Here is a 17235-nt window from a genome sequence, read left to right as displayed (position 1 = left end):
GGTTGAGCTCAGCTGCATGAAGAAGAGGAGCTATAGCTAGAGAGAGAGAGGGAGAGAGGGAGAGAAGGAGAGAGGGAGAGAAGGAGAGAGGGAGAGAGAGAGAGAGAAGGAGAGAGAGAGATGGAGAGAGAGAGAAGGGGAGAGAGGGAGAGAAGGAGAGAGAGAGAGAGGGAGAGAAGGAGAGAGAGAGAGGGAGAGAGAAGTCAGGCTGTGCACACTGCCCTCGTTTTGCACTTCCTAAGCTCCTGCCAAATGTATGACCATATTAGAGACACATATTTCCCTCAGATTACACAGATCCACAAGGAAATCCAAAACAAATCACATTTTAATGAACTCCCATATCTACTGGGTGAAATACCACAGTGTGCCATCACAGCAGCAAGATGTGTGACCTGTTGCCACAAGAAAAGGGCAACCAGTGAAGAACAAACACCATTGTAAATACAACCCATATTTATGTTTATTTATTTTCCCTTTTGTACTTTAACTATTTGCACATCATTACAACACTGTATATAGACATAATATGACATTTTATATTGTTAATTTCACTTAGTTTATTATCTATTTCACTTGCTTTGTCAATGTATATGTTTCCCATGCCAATAAAGCCCTTTGAATTGAATTGAGAGGCAGAGAGAATGAGAGAGTGAGATAGAGGTAAAGAGAAAGAGAGAGAGCAGCTGAGAGAAAGAGGCTGAGAGAGAGAGAGGATGTGAGAGAGATGCTGAGAGAGGCTGAGAGAGGCTGAGAGAAAGAGGCTGAGAGAGAGGATGTGAGAGAGAGGCTGAGAGAGGCTGAGAGAGGCTGAGAGAAAGTGAGACAGAGAGAGAGACAGAGAGAGAGACAGAGAGAAAGAAACAGAGAGAGAGACGGAGAGGAAGGGAGAGAGAGAGGCCATCAGTCTTTCAGACAGTTCATCAGGACAAGTCATACCATTCACACATACACATACACACACTTCCTTTCACTTTCTCGCTCTCTCACTCTCTCGCTCTCTCGCTCACTCGCTCATTCAGGGAATGTACGAATATGGTCTTTAATGGAATTCATTATTAATGTGTTACAGTTAAAGGAGCTGGTAATGAACACCACGGACACTGAGGTTACCATTACAGTTAAAAGACCTGTAAATGAACACCACCAACACTGAGGTTACCATTACAGTTAAAGGAATAGTCAATAAACACCACCAACACTGAGGTTACCATTACAGTTAAAAGACCAACACTGAGGTTACCATTACAGTTAAAAGACCTGTAAATAAACACCACCAACACTGAGGTTACCATTACAGTTAAAAGACCAACACTGAGGTTACCATTACAGTTAAAAGACCTGTAAATAAACACCACCAACACTGAGGTTACCATTACAGTTAAAAGACCAACACTGAGGTTACCATTACAGTTAAAAGACCTGTAAATAAACACCACCAACACTGAGGTTACCATTACAGTTAAAAGACCTGTAAATGAACACCACCAACACTGAGGTTACCATTACAGTTAAAAGACCAACACTGAGGTTACCATTACAGTTAAAAGACCAACACTGAGGTTACCATTACAGTTAAAGGAATAGTCAATAAACACCACGGACACTGAGGTTACCATTACAGTTAAAAGACCTGTAAATGAACACCACCAACACTGAGGTTACCATTACAGTTAAAAGACCAACACTGAGGTTACCATTACAGTTAAAAGACCTGTAAATAAACACCACCAACACTGAGGTTACCATTACAGTTAAAAGACCAACACTGAGGTTACCATTACAGTTAAAAGACCAACACTGAGGTTACCATTACAGTTAAAAGACCAACACTGAGGTTACCATTACAGTTAAAAGACCTGTAAATAAACACCACCAACACTGAGGTTACCATTACAGTTAAAAGACCAACACTGAGGTTACCATTACAGTTAAAAGACCAACACTGAGGTTACCATTACAGTTAAAAGACCTGTAAATAAACACCACCAACACTGAGGTTACCATTACAGTTAAAAGACCAACACTGAGGTTACCATTACAGTTAAAAGACCAACACTGAGGTTACCATTACAGTTAAAAGACCTGTAAATAAACACCACCGAACACTGAGGTTACCATTACAGTTAAAAGACCAACACTGAGGTTACCATTACAGTTAAAAGACCAACACTGAGGTTACCATTACAGTTAAAAGACCAACACTGAGGTTACCATTACAGTTAAAGGAGCTGTCAATGAACAACATGGAAACTTAGGCTGCCATTCCAGTGAAACTAAATCAAATCAAATATTATTTGACACATACACATGGTTAGCAGAGGTTAATTCGAGTGTAGCGAAATCTTGACCTGTCAATGAACACCACGGACACTAAGGCTGCCATTACAGCTAAATCAAATCAAATCAAATTTTAAATGTCACATACACATGGTTAGCAGATGTTAATGCGAGTGTAGCGAAATGCTTGAGCTGTCAATGAACACCACCAACACTGAGGCTACCATTACAGTTAATGGAGCTGTCATTGAACATCACCAACACTGAGGCTACCATTACAGTTAATGGAGCTGTCATTGAACATCACCAACACTGAGGCTACCATTACAGTTAATGGAGCTGTCATTGAACATCACCAACACTGAGGCTGCCATCACAGTTAATGGAGCTGTCATTGAACATCACCAACACTGAGGCTACCATTACAGTTAATGGAGCTGTCATTGAACATCACCAACACTGAGGCTACCATTACAGTTAATGGAGCTGTCATTGAACATCACCAACACTGAGGTTACCATCACAGTTAATGGAGCTGTCAATGAACAGCTTCTGATTAAACAACATGCTGTCAAAGAAAATAGCCTATTGACCTTTTGGATAACTTGAGCACCTATGGTAACCACAAGACATACACCGATTGGTGCAGTGAAAGGATGGAGGCCCTCGTTTTGTTTTCTATTGGGGCGAAATCTCTGCAGTCGCCATAGAAACAAGAGAGAAATAAAATATTTCTCTGAAGATATGAATATAATGTCTGTGCGTTTGGAAGTATGGGGCATTTAATAGTTGAAGTAGCACACAGTTGTGATAATAACAACATACACACACAAAAACACACACACACACACACACTCACACACCAGAGCCACCTCCTAGTCCTGTTATTGATCGATCAAATCATTATTGGAGCTGTGGATGGGAACCAATCACGTGAAATGATGACTCAGCTCAGGGAATGGGATCGGTGACACACGCACACAGGGTTCCCTGTCACACACACACACACACACACACACACACACACACACACACACACACACACACACACACACACACACACACACACACACACACACACACACACACACACACACACACACACACACACACTCTCTTTTTTATTAGAACAGAGGAAGTGCTGCAGTATGGCTGGCTGTATAGACAGAGGATGTGCTGCAGTATGGCTGGCTGTATAAGACAGAGGATGTGCTGCAGTATGGCTGGCTGTATGGACAGAGGATGTGCTGCAGTATGGCTGGCTGTATAAGACAGAGGATGTGCTGCAGTATGGCTGGCTGTATAAGACAGAGGATGTGCTGCAGTATGGCTGGCTGTATAGACAGAGGATGTGCTGCGGTATGGCTGGCTGTATAGACAGAGGATGTGCTGCAGTATGGCTGGCTGTATAGACAGAGGATGTGCTGCAGTATGGCTGGCTGTATAAGACAGAGGATGTGCTGCAGTATGGCTGGCTGTATAAGACAGAGGATGTGCTGCAGTATGGCTGGCTGTATAAGACAGAGGATGTGCTGCAGTATGGCTGGCTGTATAAGACAGAGGATGTGCTGCTGTATGGCTAGCTGTATGGACAGAGGATGTGCTGCAGTATGGCTGGCTGTATAAGACAGAGGAAGTGCTGCAGTATGGCTGGCTGTATAGACAGAGGATGTGCTGTAGTATGGCTGGCTGTATAAGACAGAGGATGTGCTGCAGTATGGCTGGCTGTATAGACAGAGGATGTGCTGCAGTATGGCTGGCTGTATAAGACAGAGGATGTGCTGCAGTATGGCTGGCTGTATATGACAGAGGATGTGCTGCAGTATGGCTGGCTGTATAGAGAGAGGATGTGCTGCAGTATGGCTGGCTGTATAGACAGAGGATGCGCTGCAGTATGGCTGGCTGTATAAGACAGAGGATGTGCTGCAGTATGGCTGGCTGTATAGACAGAGGAAGTGCTGCAGTATGGCTGGCTGAATAGACAGAGGATGTGCTGCAGTATGGCTGGCTGTATAGACAGAGGATGTGCTGCAGTATGGCTGGCTGTATAAGACAGAGGATGTGCTGCAGTATGGCAGGCTGTATAAGACAGAGGAGGTGCTGCAGTATGGCTGGCTATATAGACAGAGGATGTGCTGCAGTATGGCTGGCTGTATAAGACAGAGGATGTGCTGCAGTATGGCTGGCTGTATAGACAGAGGATGCGCTGCAGTATGGCTGGCTGTATAAGACAGAGGATGTGCTGCAGTATGGCTGGCTGTATAGACAGAGGAAGTGCTGCAGTATGGCTGGCTGAATAGACAGAGGATGTGCTGTAGTATGGCTGGCTGTATAGACAGAGGATGTGCTGCAGTATGGCTGGCTGTATAAGACAGAGGATGTGCTGCAGTATGGCTGGCTGTATAAGACAGAGGCTGTGCTGCAGTATGGCTGGCTGTATAAGACAGAGGATGTGCTGCAGTATGGCTGGCTGTATAGACAGAATATGTGCTGCAGTATGGCTGGCTGTATAGACAGAAGAAGTGCTGCGGTATGGCTGGCTGTATAGACAGAAGAAGTGCTGCGGTATGGCTAGCTGTATAGACAGAGGCTGTGCTGCAGTATGGCTGGCTGTATAGACAGAGGATGTGCTGCAGTATGGCTGGCTGTATAAGACAGAGGATGTGCTGCAGTATGGCTGGCTGTATGGACAGAGGATGTGCTGCAGTATGGCTGGCTGTATAGACAGAGGATGTGCTGCAGTATGGCTGGCTGTATAGACAGAGGATGTGCTGCAGTATGGCAGGCTGTATAGACAGAGGATGTGCTGCAGTATGGCTGGCTGTATAAGACAGAGGATGTGCTGCAGTATGGCTGGCTGTATAAGACAGAGGAAGTGCTGCAGTATGGCTGGCTGTATAGACAGAGGATGTGCTGCAGTATGGCTGGCTGTATAGACAGAGGATGTGCTGCAGTATGGCTGGCTGTATAGACAGAGGATGTGCTGCAGTATGGCTGGCTGTATAGACAGAGGATGTGCTGCAGTATGGCTGGCTGTATAGACAGAGGATGTGCTGCAGTATGGCAGTCTGTATAAGACAGAGGATGTGCTGCAGTATTGCAGGCTGTATAAGACAGAGGAAGTGCTGCAGTATGGCTGGCTCTATAAGACAGAGGATGTGCTGCAGTATGGCAGGCTGTATAGACAGAGGATGTGCTGCGGTATGGCTGGCTGTATAAGACAGAGGCTGTGCTGCAGTATGGCTGGCTGTATTGACAGAGGAAGTGCTGCAGTATGGCTGGCTGAATAGACAGAGGATGTGCTGCAGTATGGCTGGCTGTATAGACAGAGGATGTGCTGCAGTATGGCTGGCTGTATAAGACAGAGGATGTGCTGCAGTATGGCAGGCTGTATAGACAGAAGAAGTGCTGCGGTATGGCTGGCTGTATAGACAGAAGAAGTTCTGCGGTATGGCTAGCTGTATAGACAGAGGCTGTGCTGCAGTATGGCTGGCTGTATAGACAGAGGATGTGCTGCAGTATGGCTGGCTGTATAAGACAGAGGATGTGCTGCAGTATGGCTGGCTGTATATACAGAGGATGTGCTGCAGTATGGCTGGCTGTATAGACAGAAGAAGTGCTGCGGTATGGCTGGCTGTATAAGACAGAGGATGTGCTGCAGTATGGCTGGCTGTATATACAGAGGATGTGCTGCAGTATGGCTGGCTGTATAGACAGAAGAAGTGCTGCGGTATGGCTGGCTGTATAGACAGAAGAAGTGCTGCGGTATGGCTGGCTGTATAGACAGAAGAAGTGCTGCGGTATGGCTGGCTGTATAAGACCGTACTCTATAAGGAACCACCTTGTCTGTGTTTCTTGTCTTTCTCCATTTGACAGGAGAAGGTTTGAAAAGCAACACACTGTGTGTACTGCAGTCGTTTTCCCACTCTAAAACAGTCCTTATTCCCTGTAATATAACTCCACTAGATCTATTTATTACAGTAGCAACACCAGTCATTACCAACCCACTGTACACACACCCAGTAGGACACATGATACACACATGTAGACACACCACTGCATGAAACACACACACATACACACACACGTAGGACACAACCACATGAAAAGCCAGCACATGAAAAGCCAGGAGAGAAGAGAGCCCTGTGGTCTGCTATGACAGGGCAGGACTGAAGAGGAGGAGAGGGAACATGGTATCATAACAGAGCTGTATGGGCCATGGGGAAGGGAGTGGTGCAGGGTGTAATGACCATGTACTCTCATGGAGCTGGATGGAAGGACGGGAGGACGGGAGGATGGGAGGACGGGAGGACGGGAGGATGGGAGGACGGGAGGACGGAAACACAGGAGGACGGGAGGAGGGGAGGAGGGGAGGACAGGAGGACGGGAGCACGGGAGGACGGGAGGACGGAAACACAGGAGGATGGAAGGACGGAAGGACGGAAACACAGGAGGACGGGAGGAGGGGAGGACGGAAGGACGGGAGGAGGGAGGACGGAAGGACAGGAGGACGGGAGGAGGGGAGGACGGGAGGACGGGAGGAGGGGAGGACGGAAACACAGGAGGATGGGAGGACAGGAGGACGGGAGGACGGGAGGAGGGGAGGACGGAAACACAGGAGGATGGGAGGACAGGAGGACGGGAGGACGGGAGGAGGGGAGGACGGAAACACAGGAGGATGGGAGGACAGGAGGACGGGAGGACGGGAGGAGGGGAGGACGGAAGGACGGGAGGACGGGAGAACGGGAGGACGGGAGGGGACGGAAGGACAGGAGGACGGGAGGACGGGAGGACGGAAGGACGGGAGGACGGGAGGAGGGGAGGACGGGAGAACGGGAGAACGGGAGGACGGGAGGACGGAAGGACGGGAGGACGGGAGGACGGGAGGACGGGAGGACGAAAGGACGGGAGGACGGAAGGACGGGAGGACGGGAGGACGGGAGGACGGGAGGACGGGAGGACGGAAGGACGGAAGGACGGGAGGAGCTACTCTGTGACTACAAAGCACTTTGCAATTTACTCTAGTAAACATCTAGGGATCACTATATTTAACATATTACTACAGTTAACATACCGTTCTACGGAGAGTTTCCACTGAGAGTCTAGTAGGCTCAATCTGGGTTGATGCAACTGGAAGGGGAGCGATGTAAAGTCTAGCACGAAGTCTAACAGTACTGTCTGATACTTGTCTTTCATTTCACTAAAAGGCAACAGTGTGTAAACAAGAAAGTGGTGATGAAAGGTTAGAGTACTACTGTCAGGACTCTCTCACTCTAGACAGAAACTGTCTAGATAAGCAATTGTAGCAGGCTAATGTCTGGAATAAACCCGTTTGAGAAGAACTGAGCAGTGTTCTTGGTGGGCCAAGAAGAGTTGTCCATGTTGGAGGAGCTCTGAGACGGGCGGAGTCCACCATCAGGCTTTCTATCATCATTTGACCCAGTTGAATCTCTCTGATGTGGTAAGAGTGACTCTAACCCAGAATCACAGGGTTCCTTCCAGGAATATACCCACTCAGAGAGAAGAGCGGTGTACTGTAATGTTTTCTACTCTGTTATAACTAACCCACTAAATATAGTGACGTTTTAAAGTCTGTTATAACTAACTAACATCCACTAAATAAATATAGTAAATATAAGTCTAAATATAAGTCTCCAGTCAAGGTTTGAGACTGAGTAGGTTGACAACTACTGTTTCCTTAAATACTTTTAACAGTATTTGTCAGGTAAAGAGGGCGAAATGTAAGAGAGAGAGAGGGGGGACAGAGAGACAGAGAGAAAAAGAGAGAAAGAGAGAGCGAAACAGAGAGTGAGAGAGACAGAGGGGACAGAGAGACAGCGAGAGACAGCGAGAGAAATAGTAGTAATGATGATGGTAGTTGTAGTACTGATGATGGTAATTGTAGTACTGATGATGGTAGTTGTAGTAATGATGATGGTAATTGTAGTAATGATGATGGTAGTTGTAGTACTGATGATGGTAGTTGTAGTACTGATGATGGTAGTTGTAGTACTGATGATGGTAATTGTAGTACTGATGATGGTAGTTGTAGTACTGATGATGGTAGTTGTAGTACTGATGATGGTAATTGTAGTACTGATGATGGTAGTTGTAGTAATGATGATGGTAGCTGTAGTACTGATGATGGTACTTGTAGTAATGATGATGGTAGTTACGTTTACATTTTAGTCATTTAGCAGACGCTCTTATCCAGAGCGACTTACAGTAGTGAATGCATACATTTCATTTCATTTTTTCTGTGCTGGCCCCCCGTGGGAATCGAACCCACAACCCTGGCGTTGCGAACACCATGTGTTGCAAACACCATGCTCTACCAACTGAGCTACAGGGAAGGCTGTTAGTTGTAGTAATGATGATGGTAGTTGTAGTAATAATGATGGTAGTTGTAGTACTGATGATGGTAGTTGTAGTACTAATGTAATGGTGAGGATGACAGTTATAACTTAGTTATAGTTTTAGTAGGTAGAGATATTAGAGGTAGAAATGCTACTAGTGGTAAAGGTAGTAGTAGCAATGGTTCCTGTACCCAAGAACACTAAGGTAACCTGTCTAAATGACTACCGACCCGTAGCACTCACTTCTGTAGACATGAAGTGCTATGAAAGGCTGGTCATGGCTCACATTAACACCATTATCCCAGAAACCCTAGACCCACACCAATTTGCATACCGCCCTAACAGAGCCACAGATGATGCAATCTCTATCGCACTCCTCACTGCCCTTTCAAACCTGGACAAAAGGAACAGCTATGTGAGAATGCTATTCATTGACTACAGCTCAGCGTTCAACACCATAGTGCCCTCAAAGCTCATCACTAAGCTAAGGACCCTGGAACTTAACACCTCCCTCTGCAGCTGGATGCCAGACTTCATGACGGGCCGCCCCCAGGTGGTAAGAGTAGGTAACAACACATCCGCCACGCTGATCCTCAACACGGGGGCCCCTCAGGGGTGCGTGCTCAGCCCCCTCCTGGACTCCCTGCTCACTCATGACTGCACGGCCCAGCCACCACTCCAACACCATCATCGAAGGGCTGTAGTGGAGCAGGTTGAGAGTTTCAAGTTCCTTGATGTCCACATCACCAACAAACTAACATGGTCCCAAACACACCAAGACAGTTGTGAAGAGGGCACGACAAAACCTATTCCCCCTCAGGTGACTGAAAAGATTTGGCATGTGTCCTCAGATCCTCAAACGGTTCTACAGCTGCACCATCGAACGCACCCTGATGGTTTGCATCACTTCCTGGTATGGCAACTGCTCGGCCTCCGACGGCAAGGCACTACAGTGGGTAGTGTGTACGGCCCAGTACATCACCGGGGCCAAGCTTCCTGCCATCCAGGACCTCTTTACCAGGCGATGTCAGAAGAAGGCCCCAAAAATGGTCAAAGACTCCAGCCACCCTAGTCATAGACTGTTCTCTCTGCTACCGCACGGCAAGCGGTACCGGAGTGCCAAGTCTAGGTCCAAGAGTCTTGTAAACAGCTTCTACCCCCAAGCCATAAGACTCCTGAACATCTAATCAAATGGCTACCCAGACTATTTGCATTGCCCCCCCCCCCCCACCCCACCCCCATGCTGCTGCTACTCTCTGTTATTGTCTATGCATGGTCACTTTAATAACTCTACCTACATGTACATATTACCTCAATTACCTTGACACCGGTGCCCCCGCACATTGACTCTGCACAGGTAGCCTTCCCTGTAGCTCAGTTGGTAGAGCATGGTGTTTGCAACGCCAGGGTTGTGGGTTCGATTCCCACGGGGGGCCAGCACAGAAAAAAATAAATAAATAAATAAATAAATAATGTATGAAATTGTATGAAATGTATGCATTCACTACTGTAAGTCGCTCTGGATAAGAGCGTCTGCTAAATGACTAAAATGTACAAAAAAAATTAAAAAATTTTTTTAAAAAATGTATATAGTCTCGCTATTGTTATTTTAATGCTACTCTTTAATTATTTGTTACTTTTATTTCTTTTTTTGTGTATTTTTCTTAAAACTACATTATTGGTTAAGGGCTTGTAAGTAAGCATTTCACTGTAAGGTCTACACCTGTTGTATTCGGCGCATGTGACAAATAACATTTGATTTGATTTCAATAGGTGTAGTATTAGTGTTAATAATAGTGGTGGCAGCATTCATCCATGTCCATTTTCCATGTCTATTTTCCATGTTATTTTCCATGTTTATTTTCCATGTCCATTTTCCATGTCCATTTTCCATGTCCATTTTCCATGTTATTTTTCATGTCCATTTTCCATGTCCATTTTCCATGTTATTTTCCATGTCCATTTTCCATGTTTATTTTCCATGTCCATTTTCCATGTTATTTTCCATGTTATTTTCCATGTCCATTTTCCATGTTTATTTTCCATGTTTATTTTCCATGTTATTTTCCATGTTTATATTCCATGTTATTTTCCATGTCCATTTTCCATGTTCTTTTTCATGTTTATTTTCCATGTTATTTTCCATGTCCATTTTCCATGTTTATTTTGCATGTCCATTTTCCATGTTATTTTCCATGTTATTTTCCATGTTTATTTTCCATGTTCATTTTCCATGTTTATTTTGCATGTCCATTTTCCATGTTATTTTCCATGTTATTTTCCATGTTCATTTTCCATGTTCATTTTCCATGTTCATTTTCCATGTTTATTTTCCATGTTATTTTCCATGTTTATTTTCCATGTACATTTTCCATGTTTATTTTCCATGTTATTTTCCATGTTATTTTCCATGTTTATTTTCCATGTTCATTTTCCATGTTTATTTTCCATTTTCCATGTATATTTTCCAAAGGCCGCTGTAGGCAGACCTGGCTCTCAAGAGAAGACAGGCTATGTGCACACTGCCAACAAAATGAGGTGGAAACTGAGCTGCACTTCCTAATATCCAGACAAATGTATTTTATTTGGGTGAAATACCACAGTGTGCCATCACAGCAGCAAGATTTGACCTGTTGCCACAAGAAAAATGAAACCAGTGAAAAACAAACGTCATTGTAAATACAACCCATATTTATGTTTATTTATTTTCCCTTTTGTACTTTAACTATTTGTACATCGTTACAACACTGTATATAGACATAATATGACATTTGAAATGTCTCTGTTCCTTTGGAACTTCTGTGAGTGTAATGTTTACTGTTTATTTCTGATTGTTTATTTCACTTTTGTTTATTATCTACTTCACTTGCTTTGGCAATGCAAACATGTTTCCCATGCTAATAAAGCCCTTCAATTGAAATTGTGAGAAAGAAAAAGAGAGAGAGGTTATTCTTCTTCTGTAATGTTTACTGTAATGTTTGACTCCCCTTGCAATAAGGAACCTTTTTTAAGTATAGTGTTGAGATAGTTGTATGGTCTTCAGTGAAGATTGGCTGTATGGGAGAAGGGCGAGGTTAGTTCTGTTCTGTAGGGATATAAATGTCTGATAATTGTATAGGACTGAAATACAGGGATGTCTACCAGCCACAGACAGAGAGAGAGAGAGAGAGAGAGAGAGAGAGAGAGAGAGAGAGAGAGAGAGAGAGAGAGAGAGAGAGAGAGAGAGAGAGAGAGAGAGAGAGCAGAGAGAGAGAGAGAGAGAGAGAGAACATCAGAGGGCAGGATACTTTCATGTACTCTGTCATTCTGGTCCATGTTAACAACCCATATTAAAACTCATTCCCCCTGTCTCTCTTTCTGTTTCTCTCTCTCTCTACTTCCCCCCTCACTCTTTCCCTCTCGCTCTCACTCTTTCTCTCTCTCGTTCTCTCTCTCTCTCTCTCTCTCTCTCTCTCTATCTATCTCTCAATTCAATTTCAGTTCAATTTCAGTTCAATTTCAGGGGCTTTATTAGGCATGGGAAACATATGTTTACATTTGTCACGTCCTGACCAGTATAAGGGTTATTTGTTATTGTAGTTTGGTCAGGACGTGGCAGAGGGTATTTTGTTTATGTGGTTCGGGTGGTGTTTTATGTAGTAGGGTGTTTGATTTATTATTTCTGGGTTTTTTGGGGTCATGTTCTAGGTTTGTATTTCTATGTGGTCTCTAGTCTTTTGTATTTCTTTGTCTAGTTTATTGGGGTTGGACTCTCAATTGGAGGCAGGTGTTTTCTAGTTGCCTCTGATTGAGAGTCCTATATATGGGTATGTGTTTGGTTAAGTGTTTGTGGGAGATTGTTTCTTGTTTTGCCTGTGTGAGCCTGACAAGACTGTTTTGTTGTTCGTGCGTTTTGTTGTTTTTGGTGTTCTCTTATTTTAAAATAAATATCAAGATGAGCATCCACATTCCTGCTGCGTTTTGGTCCTCTATTCCCGACGACAACCGTTACAACATTGTTGAAGCTAGTGAATACATAATAAACAAAAGTGAAATAAACAATAAAGAATGAACAGTAAACATTACACTCACAAAAGTCCCCAAAGAATAAAATACATTTCAAATGTCATATTATGTCTATATACAGTGTTGTAATGATGTGCAAATAGTTAAAGTACAAAAGGGAAAATAATTAGCATAAATATGGGTTGTATTTACAATGGTGTTTGTTCTTCACACAACAGGTCACACATCTTGCTGCTGTGATGGCACACTGTGGTATTTCACCCAGTAGATATGGGAGTTTATCAAAATTTGTATGTGTTTTCAAATTCTTTGTGGGTCTTTGTAATCTGAGGGAAATGTATCTAATATGGTCATACATTTGGCAGGAGGTTAGGAAGTGCAGCTCAGTTTCCACCTCATTGTGTGGGCAGTGTGCACATAGCCTGTCTTCTCTTGAGAGCCAGGTCTGCCTACGGCGGCCTTTCTCAATAGCAAGGCTACACACACTGAGTCTGTGCATAGTCAAAGATTTCCTTAATTTTTGGCCAGTCACAGTTTTTTACCTATATTTAACTAAGCAAGTCAGTTAAGAACAAATTCTTATTTACAATGACGGCCTACACCGGCCAAACCCGGACGACGCTGGGCCAATTGTGCTCCACCCTATGTGACTCCCAATCACGGCCGGTTGTGATACAGCCTGTATTCAAACCAGGGTGTCTGTAGTGATGCCTCAAGCACTGAGATGCAGTGCCTTAGACCGCTGCGCCACTGTGTACTCTCTGTTTAGGGTCAAATAGCATTCTAGTGTGCTCTGTTTATTTGTAAATTATTTCCAATATGTCAAGTAATTATCTTTTTGTTTTCTCATGATTTGGTTGGGTCTAATCTCTCTCTCTGTCTCTCTCACACACTCAACTGTGAACTAACAGTTCTTCATCCTGAGAGATTATGATTACCTAATCCTCTATGATATTCCACATTAATCATAACAGTTTTTACATATTTTTGTAATCTTATGCTAAAGTGAGTGGCTATTAACAAAATACAATACAATTTAAGGGGTAGAAATTGCCCTTAGCCTTAGGTACAGATTTAGGATCAGTTTACTCTTCCCAAACCTTGACCATAAACATCAGGGAGGGAGGTCTCAAAACAGACCTTGGGTCAGTGTGTAGAAAGTCAGTTCATTCCCCAGCTACAACAGAGCAGCGCTGTTGCCACTTGATACTAAAGAGCAGTGTTTCCTGTCTTACTACGCCACCTGCCGGTCATTTTATTCAACTACATCCTCTAAAAGAATTACTTCTGGAGGTCTAATTTGGCCTATTGAGGTATTGCAGGGTTCTCTCAATAGGCCTCCTCCCTACCTTCCTCCCTTCTCCAATGTTGGGCCAATAGGGCGTTGGGCCACCACGAGGCGCCAGAACAGCTTCAATGAGCCTTGGCAAAGATTCTACAAGTGTCTGGAACTTTCTTGGAGGGATCCGACATCATTCTTCCATGAGAAATTCAGGCACCGCTCCAGAATCTACAGTAAGTGTTAAATTGGGTTGAGACCTGGTGACTGAGACAGCCATTGCATATCAAGAACATCAGTAAGTTGAGCAGTCTTTGTCACTGAAGCTCCTGGAAAATGTGCCCCAACAACCACCCTTCTTTCAAAGACCCCGAGATCTCTTCTTCTAGCCATGGTGGCCAAAATAATTGGCAACTCGACATTTTTATACTTTTTTTTTTTCTTCATTTTTGTTTTATTTCTATTTTATTTAACCAGGTAGGCTAGTTGAGAACAAGTTCTCATTTACAACTGCGACCTGGCCAAGATAAAGCAAAGCAGTGCAACACAAACAACAACACAGAGTTACACAGCTGCAGCGATCGGTTAGCTGCTCAGATAGCTGATACTTAAAGTTAGTGAGGGAGATATAAGTCTCCAACTTCAGCGACTTTTGCAATTCGTTCCAGTCATTGGCAGCAGAGAACTGGAAGGAAAGGCGGCCAAAGGAGGTGTTGGCTTTGGGGATGACCAGTGAGATATACCTGCTGGAGCGCGTGCTACGGGTGGGTGTTGTTATGGTGACCAGTGAGCTGAGATAAGGTGGAGCTTTACCTAGCAAAGACTTATAGATGACCAGGAGCCAGTGGGTCTGGCGACGAATATGTAGCGAGGGCCAGCCGACGAGAGCATACAGGTCGCAGTGGTGGGTGGTATATGGGGCTTATGGTGACAAAATAGATGGCACTGTGATAGACTGCATCCAGTTTGCTGAGAAGAGTGTTGGAGGGTATTTTGTAAATGACATCGCCGAAGTCGAGGATCGGTAGGATAGCCAGTTAATACTAGACCCTAAGCATGATGGGATGTTCATTTCACACCTGTGTGGCAGCACCTGCTTTCAGTATACTTTGTATCCCTCATTTACTCAAGTGTTGCCTTTATTTTGGCAGTTATCTGTATATATTTATAACAATATGCCATTTAGTAGATGCTTTTATCCAAAGAGACAGTCATGCATACAGGTCCAGGTCCAGTCAGAGGGAACAGGTCCAGTCAGAGGGAACAGGTCCAGTCAGAGTGAACAGGTCCAGTCAGAGGGAACAGGTCCAGTCAGAGGGAACAGGTCCAGTCAAAGGGAACAGGTCCAGTGAGAGGGAACAGGTCCAGTCAAAGGGAACAGGTCCAGTCAGAGGGAACAGGTCCAGTCAGAGGGAACAGGTCCAGTCAGAGTGAACAGGTCCAGTCAGAGGGAACAGGTCCAGTCAGAGGGAACAGGTCCAGTCAGAGTGAACAGGTCCAGTCATCCACAAAACGAAGTAAGAAAAAAATCTTGAATAAAGTTTCTAAAGATCCTTCAGATAAGAGAAAATGACTAGAAAATGACAAGTTGGTGGTGCGTGGGTTATACAGCATATAGCATACATCACCAAGGTCAGGGGCGGAAATCCCGGGGGGACGGGGGGGACACGACCCCCCTATCCTGGGAAAAATATGATTTGTCCCCCCAATATATCACTGAAACATAACTATGTAATTTAAATAATATTAATAATACGCAATGAAAGCAATTGTGCTGATTATAGACACTTAATAGCGCATTTTTAAGTTTCAAAAGATTGCACCCTTTGCCTCACAATGGTTTGATCCACTGCCAGTTCCTTAGCTTGCTAGGTAACAGAGAGGTCGTATCTACTGTCTGAAAGGCACTCAATGCACGTAACTGACGTGAGGTTAATCCAGTCAATCGCGCACACACACTAGCTGAATATGCAGAGCTAGCGCGCAAATATGAACTATTAAGCTAGCTAGTACCTATTCCATTTATGTGGCGTCGTCAAAGATGGAATCAGCATGCAGATGATGTAAGTTAGTGCTTCAAAGTCCCTGTGATAAGGTTAGCGATAAACTGAAATCCAAACAGAACAGAACTACACTCTCTTCTACCATTGTCTTAAATATATTTAATGGTCTCGTTGCAAAAGCTAAATTGTCGCAAGTGAACTTTTATTTATTTATTTTATTTCACCTTTATTTAACCCGGGTAGCAAAGATTATAGCAAACACCACTGAAACAGAATTGGTGCTCGCTAGCTTTGCAAATTCATCTATTGTTGGAAGCCAGCCAATATGAAACAAACTATTAAAATTACAAAAGGTTGCAGCATATGTTGTGTAAATGGTGAACTCATACAGCTGTCAACTCTTGTCATTTTAATCCGTTTCACATTTGTTAGCTACCTTTTAGATCGAAGCCCAAATAGAATGATAGAAGATGATAGAAGCCCATCTCCTACTGTAAATAACCTACACACTGTGTGTGTAGCCAGCCAGGTAGAAAAATGGCAGAAAAATAAAAGACGGACATCAGAGTATTTTTCAGTACACCAAAACGCAAAGTAAGAACCCTAGTAGCCTAATATCTCAAAGACTAGTTGATAAAATGTTCATAAGAAAGAAATGAAATTCTAATGGAAATGTTTCACAATGATGTCATTAGGCCGAGCAGGCAACAGATGGCACACAGACAGCAGAGTTGGGGACAGATATGCAGGGACAGACTGGCAGAGACAGGGAGTCTCAGGTAAGTTTGATGAGTCTTTGTTTGGCAACATTATGAAAGGTTCTAAAAATGTTTTACTTATAAAATAGGAACATAATTGGAAAATGCCATGGATACCCCCACTCTCAACTTAAACTGGTGACTGAACTAAGATTTGTTAAAGGCAATGGTATTGCTGTTGTGATTAGATGTGTAGTTTTGGGTACCGGTAGTTAGGAGTACGGCAAACACCTTATTTCTTTGGTTCCTCAATATACATTTACCATATTACAATGTAGGCTATGTGTTACAGCACTACTTTTGGTGTCCCCCTCAGGAATTGCTCTTGAGAAAATGTCATGTAATTGTCCCCTCCAAAGTTGATATCAGATTTTCGCCCCTGACCAAGGTACCATACATGCCCTTAGCGGAGGCCACTGGGTTACCGATCTACCGTACTGTATGTATGGGTAGAATATTTCCGCTGCGCTCCTATACCGCATATTAGGGGGCAGCCGGCGAGAAAAACAAAACGGGAGCAGAGTCCTAGCTCGCAACAGTGACGTAAGCGGCGA

This window comes from Salmo salar, chromosome 18 (genome assembly GCF_965601325.2).
Source record: "Salmo salar chromosome 18, fSalSal1, whole genome shotgun sequence".
Taxonomy (NCBI): domain Eukaryota; kingdom Metazoa; phylum Chordata; class Actinopteri; order Salmoniformes; family Salmonidae; genus Salmo; species Salmo salar.
Note: the sequence above shows the minus strand (reverse complement) of the source record.